The following is a 21,306-nucleotide window of genomic DNA, read 5'->3' as shown; positions in this document are numbered from 1 at the left end:
CATTAGGACAGTGCTGCGATTTTTGACGTTAATGGTTTATGACACCAGACGAACTTTGTTAATAACACATAGTCTTTAGAGCCTATCTGGACTCTTCACCATATCGTGTGTACCCTAGACGACTGGAAAACCGTAGCCTTGTCAGATGAGCTCCAGTTTCAAATGAGAAGAGCTAATCGTAGGTTAGAGCGTGGCGCATACCCCACGAAGCCATGGACTGACGTTATCAACTAGGCACTGTGCAAGCTGGTGGTTGCCTCATGATGGAGTGGGTTGTGTTTACATCGAATGGACTGGGACCCCTGGTCCAACTGAACCGATCATTGATGGGAAATGGTTGTGTTAGGCTACCTGGAGACAATTTGCAGCCATTCGTGGACATCATATTCCCAAACAACGAGGGAAATTTTATAGATGTCAGTGCGCTATGTCATTGGGCCACAATTGTTCGCTGTTGGTTTGGAGAACATTCTGGACAATTCGAGCGAATTATTTGCCCATCCAGATCACCCGACATGAATCCCATCGAACATTTATGGGACATAGTCGAGAGGACAGTTCATGCACAAAATCCTGCACCGGCTACACTTTCCCAACTGTGGACAGCTATAGCGGCAGCATGCCCCAATATTTCTGCAGTGGACTTTCGACGATTTGTGGAGTTCATGGCACGTTGAGTTGCTGCATAATACCGGGCAAAAGTGGGTCCGTCACGATATTAGGAGTATCCCATGACTTCTGTCTCCTCAGTGCATTACTTACCTCAGAACTGACGGGCTGAAAGAGTAATGTCTCAGAAGAAAACACGAAAACGACATGACACGCAAGCCTTTATGGCAGTTTGTCTGGCACTCTAGTCCTCTTTGCCGACTGATTACAGTACAGGAATGTGTGTTCCAAAATATAAAAATTGTATATCTGAGGGCCGTAACTGGTAGAGAAGTGTTTTTCTCCGGGTCTCGTTTACCAACCTTTTGTGGCCTTTAAACAGACTTTTTTTAGGGCCGGGTATTGCCTTCATTGATTACAAGCGAGATGGGTGTGCGCTGTTCTGGCCACTACTACGCACATGAGGTGCGAGCCAGCAATTTTCTTTGGCGTGATTGCTGCTAGCGTGTAGGCGCGCGATCATAAAGGAACGAAAAATATCGGCGGCCCTGACTGTAAATGCCTTGATACGGCATCCGTAACACGCAAATAAAATAAGACGGAGAACGGTTCTGAAAAGACCCGCTGCCGTAACCACTGAGCTAAATTAAAACACGCAATGGGATTAGTTTTTTCACTTACTTATTCACTTTTTTGTTATTCCACGACATTAGACCTCCATAACTTTGCATTCCTTAAGCTCCTAACTGAAAAAAAATTGGAAACGTTTCGGAAAGGAGCGTTTCCGTTTCCTTTCACGTTCAAACGTCATTTCCTGACTGCGTTTGAGACTGAACTCTGCACAATGTAGTTTCACATGACGTGCACCACTGATCCCCACCTGACTATTTTCAATCTGAATGAAATTTTGAACTGATTTCCCTATAGAATAAAAGTACCCTGTGCTAAACTTGAGCTCAAGCTGTAATAAAATAAAGATTGTACGAGTCTTTCAGTAGAAAACTTGAAAAATTCGTGACAATTTTTGGCAAATTTAAGAGTGCTCAGAAGTGAAAGCAGCACTAATTCAGCACTTCAGACTGTGACGGCATGGTCATTCACCACTTTCGTGCTACTAGATGTCAAACTTGAGGAAGTATCAGTTGTGACGATTTTTCAGTCTTTCGTGACTGCAATGAGTTCTGAACAAAGTATTTATTTAGTGTCGTCTATTAGTCACGCAGAGAAGTTACTTGCTATTAATTCTAATGATCTAATACTGTTATTAATAAGTAAACAAGTTATCGAAATCTTTTATCGAATTATTTGCACATTCTGATGTCGAACTGTTACGTATTATTACCTCTCATATTCTTCATTTTGTTCTAGGCAACGTTTAACAATGAGGTTGAAAACCTGATAACAAGTGCAAATTTTAATATTTGAAGAAATTCCCATTTTTTACTTCAGTTCACTCAGTATACCATAACACTCAAAGCAGCACAGACATTGCTGGCCATTGGGGTTTCGTTTTTGAGAAGTACTTCTAGAATACTGCAGATACTGCAATCTGCTCACAAATGTTAGTTTGTATACGACAAATCATTCATTTTATGTTAGCTTGTGACTTATTTCGAGACTTTCTATGATGTTAGACGAGAATAATCGAGACTTGATGCCTTTGAGAAGGGTAAATAAGCAGCATGTTTCTTCTTGGCTTCAATTTTGACAAAATATTTGAGATTTCTTAATTCAGCTACTCTTGCTTCATAAAGAATACGTATAATCTTATTACTGACATAACTGTTTTACATAAAGATTGCATTGAGACTTCTGCAAATACTCAAACTGAATGAGAACAAGGGTTCATAACAGAAGTGGTTCAAATGGTTCAAATGGCTCTGAGCACTATCGGACTTGACTTCTGAGGTCATCAGTCCCCTAGAACTTAGAACTACTTAAACCTTACTAACCTAAGGACATCACACACATCCATGCCCAAGGCAGGATTCAAACCTGCGACCGTATCGGTAGGCGGCTCCAGACTGTAGCACCTAGAACCGCTCGGTCACTCTGGTCGGCCATAACAGAAGTGGCTGACTCTGACTCAAGGACACAGCCAGTGCATAGTTTCGGCAGTCTTCTTTGATTGTGTTGGAGTTTGTTCAGTGGTTCTAGAAAATATTTATAATTACTAAAAAAGTCCTTATTGCCCTCTTAATTGTGCCAGGTGGTAAACCAGGACCAATACCTGTATCAGTCGCAATGGAACAGAGGCTCTAAAACAATTGTTCACGATATTCCTCAGAATGGTTTGGAGAAGAAAAGAGTGTGTGCAATGCACACTTTGATTCTCCAGTAAAAACAATGATGCTTTGACCCCTGCCACCAACTGACTGAAATGCAAAACGCGAAAAATTCTTTACTGCAAAAATCATCACGTTTAGTAAAACTTGGTGTTATCGGTACTAAAGTATCACAAAACGAAATTTGTTTTACAAGATAAATAGTCTAAGACGCTCATTTCAACAATGAAGATACGTATGTCCCGTATGCTTCTGCTTTGGCACTGTCCAAGCGCGATCTTCATATTGTGCTGTACTCCTTACGCAAACTTCATCACATTTCTTCCTCAATCAATGGCGTATGTTTGACACCATTCAGTTTCTTTCGTTAAATCAAGCTTTTTTCCCTTGCTCAATAAGCTTCACTTCCTACAGTCATGCAAATTGCTACTCGGACAGTCTACATCATTAAACTTCTTTTACTACATCTTTATCAATCTGTGTTTGTAGAAGGCCGCTTCTCTCAATCATACTTGTCCTCATATAGCCCTTCCTTTAGTTTATTCTAAAGCCTAGTTGATTACTAAATAGCCTCTACAACCTACCTTGCAATGTTTGTGTCTTCACGATTTGCTTTTTCTTCTGCGCTGGTTTAAGTGGTTCTTAAACGGTGTGATACGGCACGCCAGTTGTGAAATTTTGACGAACAACGAGTGCAGAGTTTCACGTGATGAGTCAACGTTTGGACGACATAATGCCGTAGACATTCAAACCAGAGTGGCACGAGAGCCGAACAACATTTCATAGACGGACTTTCCTGACATTTGACCATGGTTTACGATCGTTCTGTGTGGTGTACACAAATGGGAGGAGAGTATGTAGAACACATGAAGCCTTAAAACCACCAATTTGACTTCTCTCTGTTTGTAATTAATCCAGTATCAGAGCTTTTTCGATAAATGTAGTTGTTTAGTTTCGAGACACAAGTTCAGACAGCCGTTTCTAGAGCCGCACTGGCTGATGTGTACAACGTTTCAGTTATTGGTCCAGCCACTAAGACGTGCAGTGTTTTAGTAACGTAAATATCGTTTTAAGTTTTCAACTACCTTACCACCATCTTCCGTGGATGTAACAGATACGTGTCTAATACGCTGAACGCTTCTGCTGAGGTGACAGAACAATTTTTACTAGGCCAATAGTCTTATATAATTGAGTATCATGCCCCATTAAGGTGGTACCGTTGCTCACAAGCGACTTTTACTCAAATTGCATGCCTATGGAGTGTCGTCTCAGTTGTGTGACTGGACTGGTAATTTCCTGTCAGAAAGGTCACAGTTCATAGTAACTGACCGAAAGCCATCGAATAAAAAAGTAATACGTGACATTGCCCAAGGAAGAGTTATAGGCCCTCTGCTGTTACTGATTTAGGTAAAGGATTTAGGAGACAATCTGAGCAGACCTTTTACATTGTTTCCAGATGATGCTGTCGTGTACCATCATGTAAAGTCCTGAGATGATCAAAACGAATTGCGAAATGTTTTAGATAAGATATCTGCATACTGCAAAAAATAGTAATTGACTCTAAATAATGAAAAGTGTGACATAATCCACTTGAGCACTAAAAGGAATACGCTAAATTTCAGCTACGCGACAAATCACACAAATCTAAACCCAACTAGTTCCTTACTGATTACAGTTACGGATTACTTAAATTGAAACGCTCACATAGATATTGTTGTGGGGAAACTAAACCAAAGACTGTGATTTATTGGTTTCTCCCAACAGAAAATGTGGGAGGTCTACTAAAGAGACTGATTGCAGAATGCTTGTCCGCCCTCTTCTGGAGTACTGTTCCATGGTATGGGTCCCGAATCATATATGATTGACGCAGGACACTGAAAAAGTTCAAAAAGGTCAGCACGTTCTCATACTATCGCGAAATAAGGGAGAGAGTGCCACGGTTATGATGCACGAATTGGCGTGGCAGTCATTAAAACAAATGCGGTTTTCGCTGCTGCAGTACCTTCTCAAGAAATTTCATTCACCGACTTTCTCCTCACGGTGTGAAAATGTTTTGTTGGCCCCCGCCTACATACGGAGAAATGATCATCATAATAACATATGAGAAACGAGAGCTCGCACGGGAATATTTAAGTGTCCGTTTTTCCCACGCGCTGTTCGAGAATGGAACGTTGGAGAAATAGCGTTAGCTGGTTCGATTAACCCTCTGTCGGGCACTTAATTGTGAATTGCAGAATAATCATGCAGAAATAGATATAGATGTATAGGATTAGCATTTCAGCGCAACCGCACGACGAAAGTAGGCGCTACGTCATGTGCACTCAGAGGCAGCGCTCGTCGCACGAAGAAGGCTTTAGGAGGTGTGAGTCGGCAGGCAGTTGGCGTGAGGACGTGGTCGAGAGAGGTGGATCTCCTATACAGCGCTTTAGTCGGAATCACGCTCTGTGTGCACCGTCCTGAGCTATTTTTCCGGGAAGTGTTTTTGCTTCGTCCTGTTTGCGCTGCGCCATGGATAGCGACAGCGTGGAGTCGGGTGCGTGCGCACAAGCGGTCGGAGCCAGCTGTGGGAAATGACCATGGTTACTTACTAACGGTTTCATGCTTTGAGTAATACCACTTCACCTCCTTGTGTGCAAACTGGTGCCCAACGATTGATTTGCTTGTCTGCCAATTACCTTGTCCGGAGTGTGCTTTCCGATCAGTGGGATGTTGTTCTACATCTGCAGTACTAACTAATTTGCTTTATTTTGTTATGGAAACTTGTGGGTCACGGTGCTAAGTAAGATCAGTTTTGGACGTGAGTGTGGTGATGTGCTAGCTGGCGCATCATATTCTTGTTGAACACGCGCTCACGCCAGTCATTGCTCTGCCGATGTCAGAATGTTTATCTGACGGCCGTTCATTATTTATACTACTTGGCGTGGCTAATGGTGCACCATATTGTGAGTGTTGTGTACTTGTTGTAATAAGGCAGTGCGTTCTGTCTAAGAATTCTCGGCACGTGAAGAATTTGTTTATTGCAATGTTTACTTGCCAGCAACTAGTTGTTGAGTACTAAGTCCGTCCCCAATTAATTTATTATCACTGCTTAGAAAGAAAGAAACTTTCGTTATTTCAGTTCGTTAATTTTACTGACCTAGTGCCCTAGGTCTGAGCAACCGTTTAAAAATCTTACTATAACTAAACGGGCAAAAGTTACCTGTCACGTTGCCCTAACAAGTGGTTAAGGCCTACTTCCACTATTATGTTGGTTAAAGATTACTCTTTACTAATTGCCTTTTGAACTGGTTAACTTACGCAAGCTAGTGCTCTTCTTATGGACTTAATGTTGCGCCCTTAGCTTGAGCAGCTATTTCAATATTTTGCTACTGCCTGACTCTTTCAATATCACCGAATCCGGATGATGTTTCACATTAATCCTCCATAATTAATTGCGGTAGATTAGGTCCTTAATATTATTCATTGAAAATTACAGCTTTATAAACAGCCTTTTAAATTTGTTAATTCATGTAAGAGCTCTCAACTGACTTTCAGCTGTTAACTTTAGTGGGCTAGTGCACTTAGCTCGAGTATCCATTTGCATTGTCCTAGCACAATGCGCCGTTTGGGTTTATTGACTATTCGGTCAGATTAGTTTGCGGCGAACTATGTCCGCCATTTCATTGATTAATAGTTAAAGTTTAAAAACTGTCTCTTGGCTGCTAGTTTATGTGGGTCAGTAATTTTAGCCTGCCAGTCTGAGGTAGTGCTGATGATATGTACAAGTGCAAAAGTGTTTCCGTCAAATTTAATTTATTGAGCACAGTATACAATCACAGAGTTAATGGTGATCCTAACAGCTATTTGAAACTCGCTCATTTAAGAGGTATAGTGCCTATTTTGACTCATTTATCTAGTTCCATCACCTCTGTTCTTGAACTGTTATTCTTATTTAAATGGGTTATTTACTGGACGAAAATTGTTCATGTGCACTACCATTGTATGTGATATAAGAACTTTTGGTTGTTTTGGGTAAGAATAAGTATTATTACGAATTGCTTTGGATACCAATTGATGTTTCGTAACTATGATGTCTATTTTAGGTTTGTGATAATAAAGTTTTAGAAATCTAATAGTTCAATGCTTTCCACTCAAGGATCCTTGTATCCAAGAAAGCCAGCTCAAAAGGTAAAAGTAGCCTGCTCCTGTCCCGCTCTCCCGTTCAGAACGACTGTCTTGAGAGCACGAAACGGACGTATTCACGAGGGTCGTACTCACCGTCATGCAGGATCTGAATGGGCCTACGCTGTTAAAAGCGCCGTGAAGGACCGAAGGACAGCCAGGTCACGCACATTTAGTTAGGAGGTGGGTTTGTCTGCAGCCACACAAGTATCCACATGGACAGACAACGGCACACACAGGGCACAGGACTGGCACCATGTCACCTGTTACGATTTTGTGTATAGTGTCACTATGGGTCTAACCATGTGTGGAGGGACCAAGGAGAACGCCAGATTGTATTCGTCATCGCCACACGGGTCCAGCACTAGCGTGATAGAATGGGGGAGCCGCCACTCGCCATTCACTACACTTTGTGAACCCTTTGTCCAAGCTCGACTTTATATCCATAAGGCCATAGGTGGCAGTTCTATGTTCTAAATACACTCCTGGAAATGGAAAACAGAACACATTGACACCGGTGTGTCAGACCCACCATACTTGCTCCGGACACTGCGAGAGGGCTGTACAAGCAATGATCACACGCACGGCACAGCGGACACACCAGGAACCACGGTGTTGGCCGTCAAATGGCGCTAGCTGCGCAGCATTTGTGCACCGCCGCCGTCAGTGTCAGCCAGTTTGACGTGGCATACGGAGCTCCGTCGCAGTCTTTAACACTGGTAGCATGCCGCGACATCGTGGACGTGAACCGTATGTGCAGTTGATGGACTTTGAGCGAGGGCGTATAGTGGGCATGCGGGAGGCCGGGTGGACGTACCGCCGAATTGCTCAACACGTGGGGCGTGAGGTCTCCACAGTACATCGATGTTGTCGCCAGTGGTCGGCGGATGGTGCACATGCCCGTCGACCTGGGACCGGACCGCAGCGACGCACGGATGCACGCCAAGACCGTAGGATCCTACGCAGTGCCGTAGGAGACCGCACCGCCACTTCCCAGCAAATTAGGGACACTGTTGCTCCTGGGGTATCGGCGAGGACCATTCGCAACCGTCTCCATGAAGCTGGGCTACGGTCCCGCACACCGTTAGGCCGTCTTCCGCTCACGCCCCAACATCGTGCAGCCCGCCTCCAGTGGTGTCGCGACAGGCGTGAATGGAGGGACGAATGGAGACGTGTCGTCTTCAGCGATGAGAGTCGCTTCTGCCTTGGTGCCAATGATGGTCGTATGTGTGTTTGGCGCCGTACAGGTGAGCGCCACAATCAGGACTGCATACGACCGAGGCACACAGGGCCAACACCCGGCATCATGGTGTGGGGAGCGATCTCCTACACTGGCTGTACACCTCTGGTGATCGTCGAGGGGACACTGAATAGTGCACGGTACATCCAAACCGTCATCGAACCCATCGTTCTACCATTCCTAGACCAGCAAGGGAACTTGCTGTTCCAACAGGACAATGCACGTCCGCATGTATCCCGTGCCACCCAACGTGCTCTAGAAGGTGTAAGTCAACTACCCTGGCCAGCAAGATCTCCGGATCTGTCCGCCATAGAGCATGTTTGGGACTGGATGAATCGTCGTCTCACGCGGTCTGCACGTCTAGCACGAACGCTGGTCCAACTGAGGCGCCAGGTGGAAATGACATGGCAAGCCGTTCTACAGCACTACATCCAGCATCTCTACTATCGTCTCCATGGGAGAATTGCAGCCTGCATTGCTGCGAAAGGTGGATATACACTGTACTAGTGCCGACATTGTGCATGCTCTGTTGCCTGTGTCTATGTGCCTGTGGTTCTGTCAGTGTGATCATGTGATGTATCTGACCCCAGGAATGTGTCAATAAAGTTTCCCCTTCCTGGGACAATGAATTCACGGTGTTCTTATTTCAATTTCCAGGAGTGTATCACACACTGTCTACCATCAAATTATCTAACAGTTTCATTATGTATTATCACTACTGTACTGTATATGAACAACAAGTTAAATTTCGTTAATCGCTATCCTTCGTGATGTTGCAATGAACAGTCGTGCCAGCCCCATTATTTGTTCATGGTGTGTATTTGTTTATTTCGAACATGTCAGAGTAGATGTGTGACAAACTTTGATACTTTACATTCCAGCTTGTCTAGTGATCCAGAACACCATTATGGGCACCTTCACTGTCGTGGCACAAAATCATGTGATGCCAGGACCTGTGTGAAATTATCCGAAGCATCGGCAGTGTGACTTCCTTGAATGCCACCCTCACACCTTGTTTCAACTCTTCAGCTGTCTGGTATCGTTGTTCCGCGACGTGCTGCTTAGTTGTTCCACACAGGGAGTTGCCTGATGTCAGATCTGGACTCCTCGGAGACCACGCGATCGCCACTGGCAGATGCCCTTATCCTTTCCGTAACCACCTCTGGGGCAATACTTCATCTAAGAATTCTCGAACACGGAGAGCGTAACGGGCAGGAGCTCCATCTTGTTGAAGCTACGTGTCACCAAGAGTGTTCAGTCTCTGGAGCTCTAGAATTCACGCAACATTACCAACTAAGAATGTTGATGCATTGCACCGTTAAAGAAAAATGGCCCTATAAGGTGCCAGCTGGACTTTGGAGCCTAGATGATAACATGTGGGCAATTATTCTCTAACTGTCCATAATAATATATGTTTTCCTAGTGCCAGAAAGAAAAAACTCTACTCCGACATGCTCGATAAATTGCATATAGTTAAAATATGGCTTGCTGGCCATTGACCTTCTTGTGCGAACGCACACACTATGCCCAAACTCGTACGGGGCTTGGTAGATTAATCTGCCACGAGTAATGAGTATGTTGGGCAAACATCTATTAAGTGCACTACGAATGTAGTGGTGTGGACATGTTACACTCCGTGCCTCGGTGGCTAAGATGGATGCCGGCACGGTAGCTCAGCGTGTTGGGTCAGAGGGTTACCTGCCCTCTGTAATAAAAAAACTGAGTTAATCGATCAATAATGAACTTAAACGGATGTCTTACGACGTCCGCCCCGAGCAAATGGAACGAGCAACAGCGAACAAAATGAGATTTAAAAAAAAAAAATGGATAGAGCGTCTGCCATGTAAGCAGGAGATCCCGGGTTCCAGTCCAGGTCGGGGCACATCTTTTTAAGCATGCCCCAATGAAGTACATCAACGCCTGTTTGCAGCTAGGGTGGCTATTTAATTATCATTTTATTTCTAGCAAAGCTGCATGGTCATCTACGGTAACTTTTATTTAGGGAACAGATACTACCGTCATATATAATGGCATATTCGTCTGAGATGAAAACTCTGGAGAAAACTTATGTCTCCGCCATGTGTCCTCATCACTCAACTATTTTAGGAATGATGGCCTATAAGATTTTAATTCTAGATCTTTTTTCGTGTGTGCCATCATATTCTTTTTTGTAATTCAAAGTTCAGCACATCTTTCCAGCAACGATTTTATGGGAGATGTTCTCAGAGAATCTGCCACTGCTGTACATGTCTAGTGTCATGTTGATCCTCGATCTGTCCTCTTTGCATCCAAAATGGATCCTGTTCTGAAGAGTTTCTGCTTCCATCGCAGTACCACTCGTTTTGGTGGAGCTTCTTTATGGAATCGTGCCACAAAATCCCGTTGTATATCTGTTATGGTTTTCAGAGTGCATGCACGTTCATGAGCCCACGCACTTGCCATAATACGTTTTTCCACACTGTTGGTATTTGTGTCCGCCCTCTGTAAAGAAAGAAAAGACATACGGACTATAAATATACGTCATGACCAAAAAAGAGGGTGGTGACAGGACTTTCGGATCTTACTGCGCTTTACGTGTTACATCATTAATAGAATTGTCAACGATGCGAAAGCTTTCCGAAGAGTTCTTCTCTGCCCAAGAATTACACGGATTAGATCACACATTTTCTTGAATCGATCGACCACTCTGTGAAAATATCCTATTGTATTTTGTAAATCACATTTACCTGTAATTTCTCCCACAGTGAACAGCCACAAGTTACAGGAAAACAGTGCGAGTCACTCATGTTTATAAAGAAAGTGGATAAGTGAATAGAGTTACAGACCAATTCCCCAAACACTCGCCTATTGTAGGATACTACCGAGATTCCTAAAACATTAAAATCCCAGGACGAATAAAACTAAACTAAACTTCGTCCGAACAAGCCATGAAGGCCCAACGGTACCGACCGGTTGCCGTGTCATCCTCAACACACAGACGTAAATGAATGCAGATATGGAGGAGCATGTGGTCATCACACAGCTCTCCCGGCCATATGTCAGGTTACGAGAACAGAGTCGCTACTTCTCACTCAAGTAGCTCCTCAGTTTGCCTCACAAGGGCTGAGTGCACCCCGCCTGCCATTAGCGCTCGGCAGAGCGGATGGTCACCCATCCAAGTGCTATCCCAGCCCGATAGCGCTTAACTTCGGTGATGTGACGGGAAGCTGTGTTACCGCTGCGGCAAGGCCTTTGGCCCTAGGAGAAATAGAAACTTCTATAACCAGCACACATTGTCGTGTATAAAAATGCAGCTTCAAGTAGGATATCTTTCAAATAGTTGAAGCATGTGAATAGGTAGATTCCCTCTTGCTAGATTCCCGAGAAACGCTCAGTACCGTACCATGAGATAGATTGACAACCAAGGCGCAATCATATGGAGTATCTCGTTTCTTATAGGAATATTATACCATTAATTAGCGATAGTGGTGAAGGACTGAGTGCACTTTGAAGCCAATAAGACACAAAGAAGAGGAAATGTGACGGTAACCACATACCATGCAACACATATTTTTCCAGAAGAGAAATTCCAGTTTCACTCCTCACAACATGGTAAGATATGGTCCTTTAGAACTTGTAAGTAGCCTGTTTATATGTTTGTATGTTAGCAGCGCGATAGACTGCATTAATAACTCTGACAGCGCTGTGCGCCTTCTGTAAGAGACTCTCTGTGTTTGGTCGGACTCGCAGTAGGAGGTGAACAGCCAGCAGTGATGGAGGTTGGATGTTAATAGTTCGCTGTGATGGAGGTTAGGGGTCTGAGTGATGGAGGTTAGAGGTCTAGCGGACGGTCTAGACGTGTGTCCGTCATGGAAATTTATATAATTTTTGGAACTGGATGTCACGGACGGTTACATAATTTTTTTGAACTGGATGCAACATTATTAATGTAAAATTTGCTAAATACATTGCCTGTTCTGCAACAAAATTTTTCCTTTGCTAACCACATGCCTATTAGTAGTTAGAGCCTACAGTAGTTAGAATCTTTTATTTCGCTGAATGTATTGGAGTTTGCTGCATCGCTGTAGTTCGTGTAATGAAGATTTTCTGTGAGGTAAGTACCTTAAGAAATGTATCGATTATTGCTAGGATTTCTTATAATTCAGGGCCATTCTTTTGTGTTAATTATTTGTGCAGTCAGATTGCGTATCGTAGAATATTGTGCGCCATAAATAAATAGAATAACTTTGAGCTGTATTTGTCAGGGAGAATCCTGTAGGTCAGTACTGAAATGATAAAAATATAGCAAAGTGATAGTACGTTCGCCGGTCGGAGTGGCCGAGCGGTTCTAGGCGCTTCAGTCTGGAACCGCGCGACCGCTACGGTCGCAGGTTCGAATCCTGCCTCGGGCATGGATGTGTGTGATGTCCTTAGGTTAGTTAGGTTTAAGTAGTTCTAACTTCTAGGGGACTGATGACCTCCGATGTTAAGTCCCATAGTGCTCAGAACCATTTGAACCATTTTTTAGTTAGTACCTTCAATTTCACTCAGCAGTTTAAGCAGGTTCACTTGCTTTCAGTTTCACTCAGCAGTTTTTGAATTAAATTTATAAGTTTCACTTTCTCAGTTATTTCAAAAAAATGGTTCAAATAGCTCTGAGCACTATGGGACTAAACTGCTGTGGTCATCAGTCCGATAGAACTTAGAACTACATAAACCTAACTAACCTAAGGACATCACACACATCCATGCCCGAGGCAGGATTCGAACCTGCGACCGTAGCAGTCGCACGGTTCCGGACTGCGCGCCTAGAACCGCGAGACCACCGCGTCCGACTCAGTTATTTCAGTTCAAGTAAAAATTTATTAAGAAGTTACAAAATTTACACCACTCCTTTTTTTGGTTATGGCGACAATTTTGCAATAGCGTGATATTTTTTGAAACAGTGATTGAACCGACAACATCAGTTGGACATTCATTGTTTTACCGCGATTGAACCACCACAGGCTCTCAAGTAAGAACAGAAAATATAGAAAAAATGAAGCAGCGTTCGAACGCTACCTTACGTTGTCGTGATGTTGGGACAAGTAAAGAGACAAGCATAAGAATGTGGTTTACCACAGAACCATCTCAGCATTCGCTCAGTATTGTGGATATATCCAGTTTATGAGATGTTCCCTTCTTGCTGTGCTTTTTGTACCAATTATACCTCTTAATGAAACGACTCCGGACAATCACATCTGGCAACAGTTACTGCGGTAGTTGCTAGTATGATCTTAGTTTTCATATCATGGATGTAATAATGTTTATCCATAGTTTTTGTTATTTATTTAACGTGTGATGCTATCATAATTACATTAATAATTACAAACAAGTTATAAATAATCATTTAAATAAAAAAATAAAACATCAATATCCAGGTTATCCAATACTCGGTGTGTCAGATGCAGCCCGATGTAATTGTTTCAGGGATATGGTGAAAGCACGCAAGGGGCAGACCTGAATGAAATGCGACATCTATCGCGGCACCTCACTGCAGTCAACAGCCGTCCCCACCTGTGGAGAGTAGCATCTGTTTTCCGCATTTCTACAGCTTTTTCGATTCAGTGTACTCCAGGTCCCACGAGGAACGTTGCAGTCTGACGGCTGAGTATTAAGACTCGTATCGAGCCTCACTGAGATGTAGATAACAGCTCCCTTTTCCATCCAGTCACAGGACTGAAACCCCTGTCTAACAGGCTAATGGCGTTTCTCAAGGCTGGTTAACGAGATTAAATTCAGATTGTAGAAGCTTACTGACTGAGAGTATGCGTGGGGGGACAGTGAATGAGAGCTTGTTGGCTTCTTATGTGAGTTGCAGTGATGTTGCTTAGCAACGGTAGTCACTGAAATGACTTAGGAAAAGGCGTGCCAGATACAATGTGCGTTTACCTGACGAAGTTGAATATCCTCTAGGAGGGTACTGGGACTGTTGAGCTGTACAGTTGAACAGCACTCGGCTGATCTAGAAGGTAACGCCAGTGCTCTCGTTCTCAGCATGTTTGAGTCAGCGTGTCACGAATTCCGGTCACCTTACGCAACAACAAAATAGCTGTTCATAACTTCTCAGCTGTTTTCCGAAGTTGATGATGATAAGTAAGAGATCTATCGAAAGTGACGCCCAGGTAATTTCGCTTGCTGTTGCAGTATAATATATTGTATCTTCATATTACAATAGTTCGCATGTTTGTTGCTGTGGAGGAACACTGCAACATTTGTCTTCAATGGGTTTGGTTTTGATTTTTAACTCTTCAAATACGTACCGAGTACAAGCAGATGTTGTGCTTTTTTATTCTGCCAATGTTTATATAACTAATAGTTGGGGAGCAAAATAAGTGATGAAGGTCGAAGTAGAGAGGATAGAAATATAGACTGGCAATGGCAAGGAAAGCGTTTCTGAAGAAGAGAAATTTGTTAACATCGAGTATAGATTTAAGTGTCAGAAAGTCGTTTCTAAAAGTATTTGTATGGAGTGTAGCCATGTATGGACGTGAAATAGTTTAGACAAGAAGAGAATAGAAGCTTTCGAAATGTGGTGCTACAGAAGAATGCTGAAGATTGGATGGGTAGATCACATAACTTATGAGGAGGCATTGAATAGAATTGGGGAGAAAAGGAGCTTGTGGCACAACTTGACTAGAAGAAGTGATCGGTTGGTAGGACATGTTCTGAGGCATCAAGGGATCACCAATTTAGTACTGGAGGGCAGCGTGGAGGGTAAAAATCGTAGAGGGAGACCAATAGATGAATACACTAAGGAGATTCAGAAGGATGTAGGTTGCAGTAAGTACTGGGAGATGAAGAAGCTTGCACAGGACAGAATAACATGGAGAGCTGCATCAAGCCAGTCTCAGGACTGAAGACCACAACAACAACAACAACAACGGTGAAGATATGTCATGTAGTATGGAAATTGTTAACGTCATGCAACTACAACCTCCGTCACATCTTGAGTAAATAAGTAATTGTGGCGTCAATTTTTGTTAGAGGTAGCGTAGTAGACAGCAGCGTTTATTTCTGTGGAGAGCATTTATTATCTTTCGGGATATGTTCCACCTCTATTACGTAAGTTAATCTACATCTTGTTGGGAATGTAAGAAGTTGACGTCTACTCGTATTAGGTTCACTTATAATTTCCACGTAAATGCATAAACATTTCCAAATACTGTGGCTCCAAATACCATTGATGCTCGTGATTCCGCTAGCTCAGCTGCGAACATATGAAAGAAATAGACGACGTACTGTCTTAAAATGACAACTTGCACAGGCTATTTTCGACAATAATACTTTCGCTCTGTAAAAGCAGTTTAAAAAAAACGTTGACGCAGCTTCTTATAAAAGAAACCTGGGAAACCATGGAAAAGTCTAAAACGAATCAAGAGTACAGTTTCATCTTTAAGAGTCCATGAATGTGGTTTGAGATAGTGTGATTCTCTAGAGTGCAACTGAAGAACATCACGTACTTCGAGAACGACTATAACTTCTTTTGTACATGCTGTTGACTTTACGCTCAGTGACACGAAAGATAACTTAAGCCTAAGACTTGTGAGGCCGGGATCAAGCCCAGCCCCTCCGCGCTCGGTTGGAAGCTTAGCTGCACATCAATCGAGGCAAGGCAGCTGATAGGGCAGGACAGAGCTTGGAGGCGCACCTGTGGCTGTAGGACGGCTCTTCCGATGCTGAAGTTGCGAGCCGCAAACACCCCGAAACTAGCGCGGGCGGAGTATCGCGTTTGGTTGATCCTAATGGCAGAGACGCCTGTCACTCCACGTCAGACCAAGCAAACGCGACGCGACGTACAGCTGCGGCCCGCTAGGTTGAACCGCTAGTGTGACACGTTAGAGGTAGTACTCGCTTCCATGATTGCAATGTATGCTTCAGATAGACTCATCAGCACTGTAACGCTAGCTGACACCGCGGTCGTGTACAGGAAAGCATCAATTTGGACCAATCCTAAGAAATGATAGGAATAATTTTCTACTTGATGTACCGAGCCGCAGCTCTCTTTAAGTAAGTAAACAGTTAAAGGGAAACAATCCGATAGTATCTGATTTTGCGGTTAGCCTATTAGTGAACATACTGAGCACCTCAAATACTGTATTTAGGGGTATATCGACAAGCGATATTAAATGCAGCTATCACAAAAAAATGAGTACTAGAGAAGACGAATGGAGGACTTACATTCGTGAGACGTGGGTCTTAGGGAAGGCAGAAAACGGTGTGGAAGGGGCCTAATCAGTTACCGTTGGTTGCACAGTAAACACGTACACTTCATTTAAGGAAATAATTTTTTGAAAAAAAAATTATTTTTTAAAAAATTGACTGTAACACAAGCTACACTGAGGACTGAAGGCCTTATTAAGAAGAATTCAAATTATTTGTCGGCTGAAGGCTACAAGCAATAGGAATAATTTAAACAAAATATTATTTTTAAACAATTGGCACGATCAGGCCAAATAAAGAATGGAGTGATCCACAGACAGTGCTCCAAGAATCGACTTGAGAAAAGTCCCTACAACTGCGTAAGCGGTGAGACAGGCAGTCGAGTGTTATACTCACTTAACAAGATGGCAACTCAATCAGTCACAGTTTAAACGCAAGACCAACACTCTCGCAAAATCCACCTAAGATGCGATAACCAATACCACGATAGAAAAACAGTTAACATCGACAAATATCAAGCATTTAATTAAACAAGTTGGCTCCACCAAATCCTAGTACGCAGACAGAGTTAAAACCAAACTGCCTATTCAAAATCTGACTAAATGTACACGGAAACGCAAAAGACAATTCCACAAACAACTCAAACAATGCTAAAACAGTCACTGTACAGGAAGAAGGCGAATTGCACGACGAAGACATTAAAGCTAAGAACACAGAAACGGTCGAGAGACCAGATAGACGTCGCCCACTGAAACGACCGACCGAACGACCAACCATCGGTCGTTGCCAATCAAATCAGGCAAGGGAAACGTCGGAGAATAAAACCGCCAACTGACAGCTTGATAGCATGGGGTTACTTCGACACACACACACACACACACACACACACACACACACACACACAAGTGAAAGTTGCCCTGCTTGAATATAACGAGCCATTCAACTTAAACTCGCTGAATCCGGACCTCGACGTGGTCGTGCACCCTCGCGACCACATTCTCCCATCGGGCAGTGCATATGCACTCCTGGAAATTGAAATAAGAACACCGTGAATTCACTGTCCCAGGAAGAGGAAACTTTATTGACACATACCTGGGGTCACATACATCTTATGATCACACTGACAGAATCACAGGCACATAGACACAGGCAACAGAGCATGCACAATGTCGGCACTACTACAGTGTATACCCACCTTTCGCAGCAATGCATGCTGCTATTCTCCCATCGAGACGATTGTTGAGATGCTGGATGTAGTCCTGTGGAACGGCTTGCCATGCCATTTCCACCTGGCGCCTCAGTTGGACCAGCGTTCGTGCTGGACGTGCAGACCGCGTGAGACGACGCTTCATCCAGTCCCAAACATGCTCAATGGGGGACAGATCCGGAGATCTTGCTGGCCAGGGTAGTTGACTTACACCTTCTAGAGCACGTTGGGTGGCACGGGATACATGCGGACGTGCATTGTCCTGTTGGAACAGCAAGTTCCCTTGCCGGTCTAGGAATGGTAGAACGATGGGTTCGATGACGGTTTGGATGTACCGTGCACTATTCAGTGTCCCCTCGACGATCACCAGAGGTGTACGGCCAGTGTAGGAGATCGCTCCCCACACCATGATGCCGGGTGTTGGCCCTGTGTGCCTCGGTCGTATGCAGTCCTGATTGTGGCGCTCACCTGTACGGCGCCAAACACACATACGACCATCATTGGCACCAAGGCAGAAGCGACTCTCATCGCTGAAGACGACACGTCTCCATTCGTCCCTCTATTCACGCCTGTCGCGACACCACTGGAGGCGGGCTGCACGATGTTGGGGCGTGAGCGGAAGACGGCCTAACGGTGTGCGGGATCGTAGCCCAGCTTCATGGAGACGGTTGCGAATGGTCCTCGCCGATACCCCAGGAGCAACAGTGTCCCTAATTTGCTGGGAAGTGGCGGTGCGGTCCCCTACGGCACTGCGTAGGATCCTACGGTCTTGGCGTGCATCCGTGCGTCGCTGCGGTCCGGTCCCAGGTCGACGGGCACGTGCACCTTCCGCCGACCACTGGCGACAACATCGATGTACCGTGGAGACCTCACGCCCCACGTGTTGAGCAATTCGGCGGTACGTCCACTCGGCCTCCCGCATGCCCACTATACGCCCTCGCTCAAAGTCCATCAACTGCACATACGGTTCACGTCCACGCTGTCGCGGCATGCTACCAGTGTTAAAGACTGCGATGGAGCTCCGTATGCCACGGCAAACTGGCTGACACTGACGGCGGCGGTGCACAAATGCTGCGCAGCTAGCGCCATTCGACGGCCAACACCGCGGTTCCTGGTGTGTCCGCTGTGCTGTGCGTGTGATCATTGCTTGTACAGCCCTCTCGCAGTGTCCGGAGCAAGTATGGTGGGTCTGACACACCGGTGTCAATGTGTTCTTTTTTCCATTTCCAGGAGTGTAGATATATGCTCCCTCGGCGAGTACTGGTGCTGTCGGACCTCAATGCTGCTCCGTCCCTCCCGAACTCTGACACACGGCGATCCGGAAATACTAGAGGTCGCTCCAAAGATAGTACCACAGTACTAGCAATCGATAAACGCCGCTGCTGCCACTCACGGACAGACAAAGCGAACAAACGTAGTGACGCCAGTGAACGGACTAAGATAACGAAGGGCCACATTCCGAATACACGACGCCAACTTGTTAACGGAGCATGGCTCAGTTTGTTGGAAGGCTTCTGGGAGAAAGCAACACCTCCGTGAAGGTTATCGCATACAAGATGCTAGTGCGACCAATTCCAGAGTGCTGTTCCAGTATTTGGAGTCCTTACGAACGGACAGGACGACAGACGGGCTGCTGCGTTTGCAATAGGTCGGTAAACCCATACAAGAGCGTAACAGAAGCACTTTGGGAACTTAATTTAAAATTCTTGGAATGAAAGCGATATAGTTCCCGCTAAAAGCAGGCGGGGAGCTTGAATAACCTGTATTCGAGGGTGACTCTGTGACCATTAAGCAGACGTCATAATACACTCCTGGAAATTGAAATAAGAACACCGTGAATTCATTGTCCCAGGAAGGGGAAACTTTATTGACACATTCCTGGGGTCAGATACATCACATGATCACACTGACAGAACCACAGGCACATAGACACAGGCAACAGAGCATGCACAATGTCGGCACTAGTACAGTGTATATCCACCTTTCGCAGCAATGCAGGCTGCAATTCTCCCATGGAGACGATCGTAGAGATGCTGAATGTAGTCCTGTGGAACGGCTTGCCATGCCATTTCCACCTGGCGCCTCAGTTGGACCAGCGTTCGTGCTGGACGTGCAGACCGCGTGAGACGACGCTTCATCCAGTCCCAAACATGCTCAATGGGGGACAGATCCGGAGATCTTGCTGGCCAGGGTAGTTGACTTACACCTTCTAGAGCACGTTGGGTGGCACGGGATACATGCGGACGTGCATTGTCCTGTTGGAACAGCAAGTTCCCTTGCCGGTCTAGGAATGGTAGAACGATGGGTTCGATGACGGTTTGGATGTACCGTGCACTATTCAGTGTCCCCTCGACGATCACCAGAGGTGTACAGCCAGTGTAGGAGATCGCTCCCCACACCATGATGCCGGGTGTTGGCCCTGTGTGCCTCGGTCGTATGCAGTCCTGATTGTTGGGCTCACCTGCACGGCGCCAAACATGCATACGACCATCATTGGCACCAAGACAGAAGCGACTCTCATCGCTGAAGACGACACGTCTCCATTCGTTCCTCCATTCACGCCTGTCGCGACACCACTGGAGGCGGGCTGCACGATGTTGGGGCGTGAGCGGAAGACGGCCTAACGGTGAGCGGGACCGTATCCCAGCTTCATGGAGACGGTTGCGAATGGTCCTCGCCGATACCCCAGGAGCAACAGTGTCCCTAATTTGCTGGGAAGTGGCGGTGCGGTCCCCTACGGCACTGCGAAGGATCCTACGGTCTTGGCGTGCATCCGTGCGTCGCTGCGGTCCGGTCCCAGGTCGACGGGCACGTGCACCTTCCGCCGACCACTGGCGACAACATCGATGTACTGTGGAGACCTCACGCCCCACGTGTTGAGCAATTCGGCGGTACGTCCACCCGGCCTCCCGCATGCCCACTATACGCCCTCGCTCAAAGTCCGTCAACTGCACATACGGTTCACGTCCACGCTGTCGCGGCATGCTACGAGTGTTAAAGACTGCGATGGAGCTCCGTATGCCACGGCAAACTGGCTGACACTGACGGCGGCGGTGCACAAACGCTGCGCAGCTAGCGCCATTCGACGGCCAACACCGCGGTTCCTGGTGTGTCCGCTGTGCCGTGCGTGTGATCATTGCTTGTACAGCCCTCTCGCAGTGTCCGGAGCAAGTATGGTGGGTCTGACACACCGGTGTCAATGTGTTCTTTTTTCCATTTCCAGGAGTGTATATCTTGCGTAGGCATTGTGACAAGAAGGGGAGGGAGATCACGGCACATACAGGGGCATGTACACAGTCATTACTCCCTCGCTCTATATGCGAAATGGGAAAGAGAAACGATGATACTGGTACGATGTAGCCCCCACGTTCAGTACGTAATGAACACATTTTTTCTTGGTCAGTTTCGCCTGAAAAAGTGCGGAATTCGTCGGGTAGCATTGCGGAATATTCTCACTTCAGCTCATACAGTTTCATCAATTTCCGATAGACGATAGCCTTCAAATTGGCATCCGCGGCGGATGTCTGTTCCAGGCAGAGTCCTGTCATAGAGTCTTTTTTGGCAGTAAACCATAGCATCACAGTTATTCGTAGGCGTCTGGAGAATGTCTGCGGAGATCTGGT

Source organism: Schistocerca gregaria, chromosome 1 (assembly GCF_023897955.1).
Source record: "Schistocerca gregaria isolate iqSchGreg1 chromosome 1, iqSchGreg1.2, whole genome shotgun sequence".
NCBI lineage: Eukaryota > Metazoa > Arthropoda > Insecta > Orthoptera > Acrididae > Schistocerca > Schistocerca gregaria.
The sequence above is the reverse complement of the archived record's forward strand: the minus strand, read 5'-3'. Positions refer to the sequence as shown.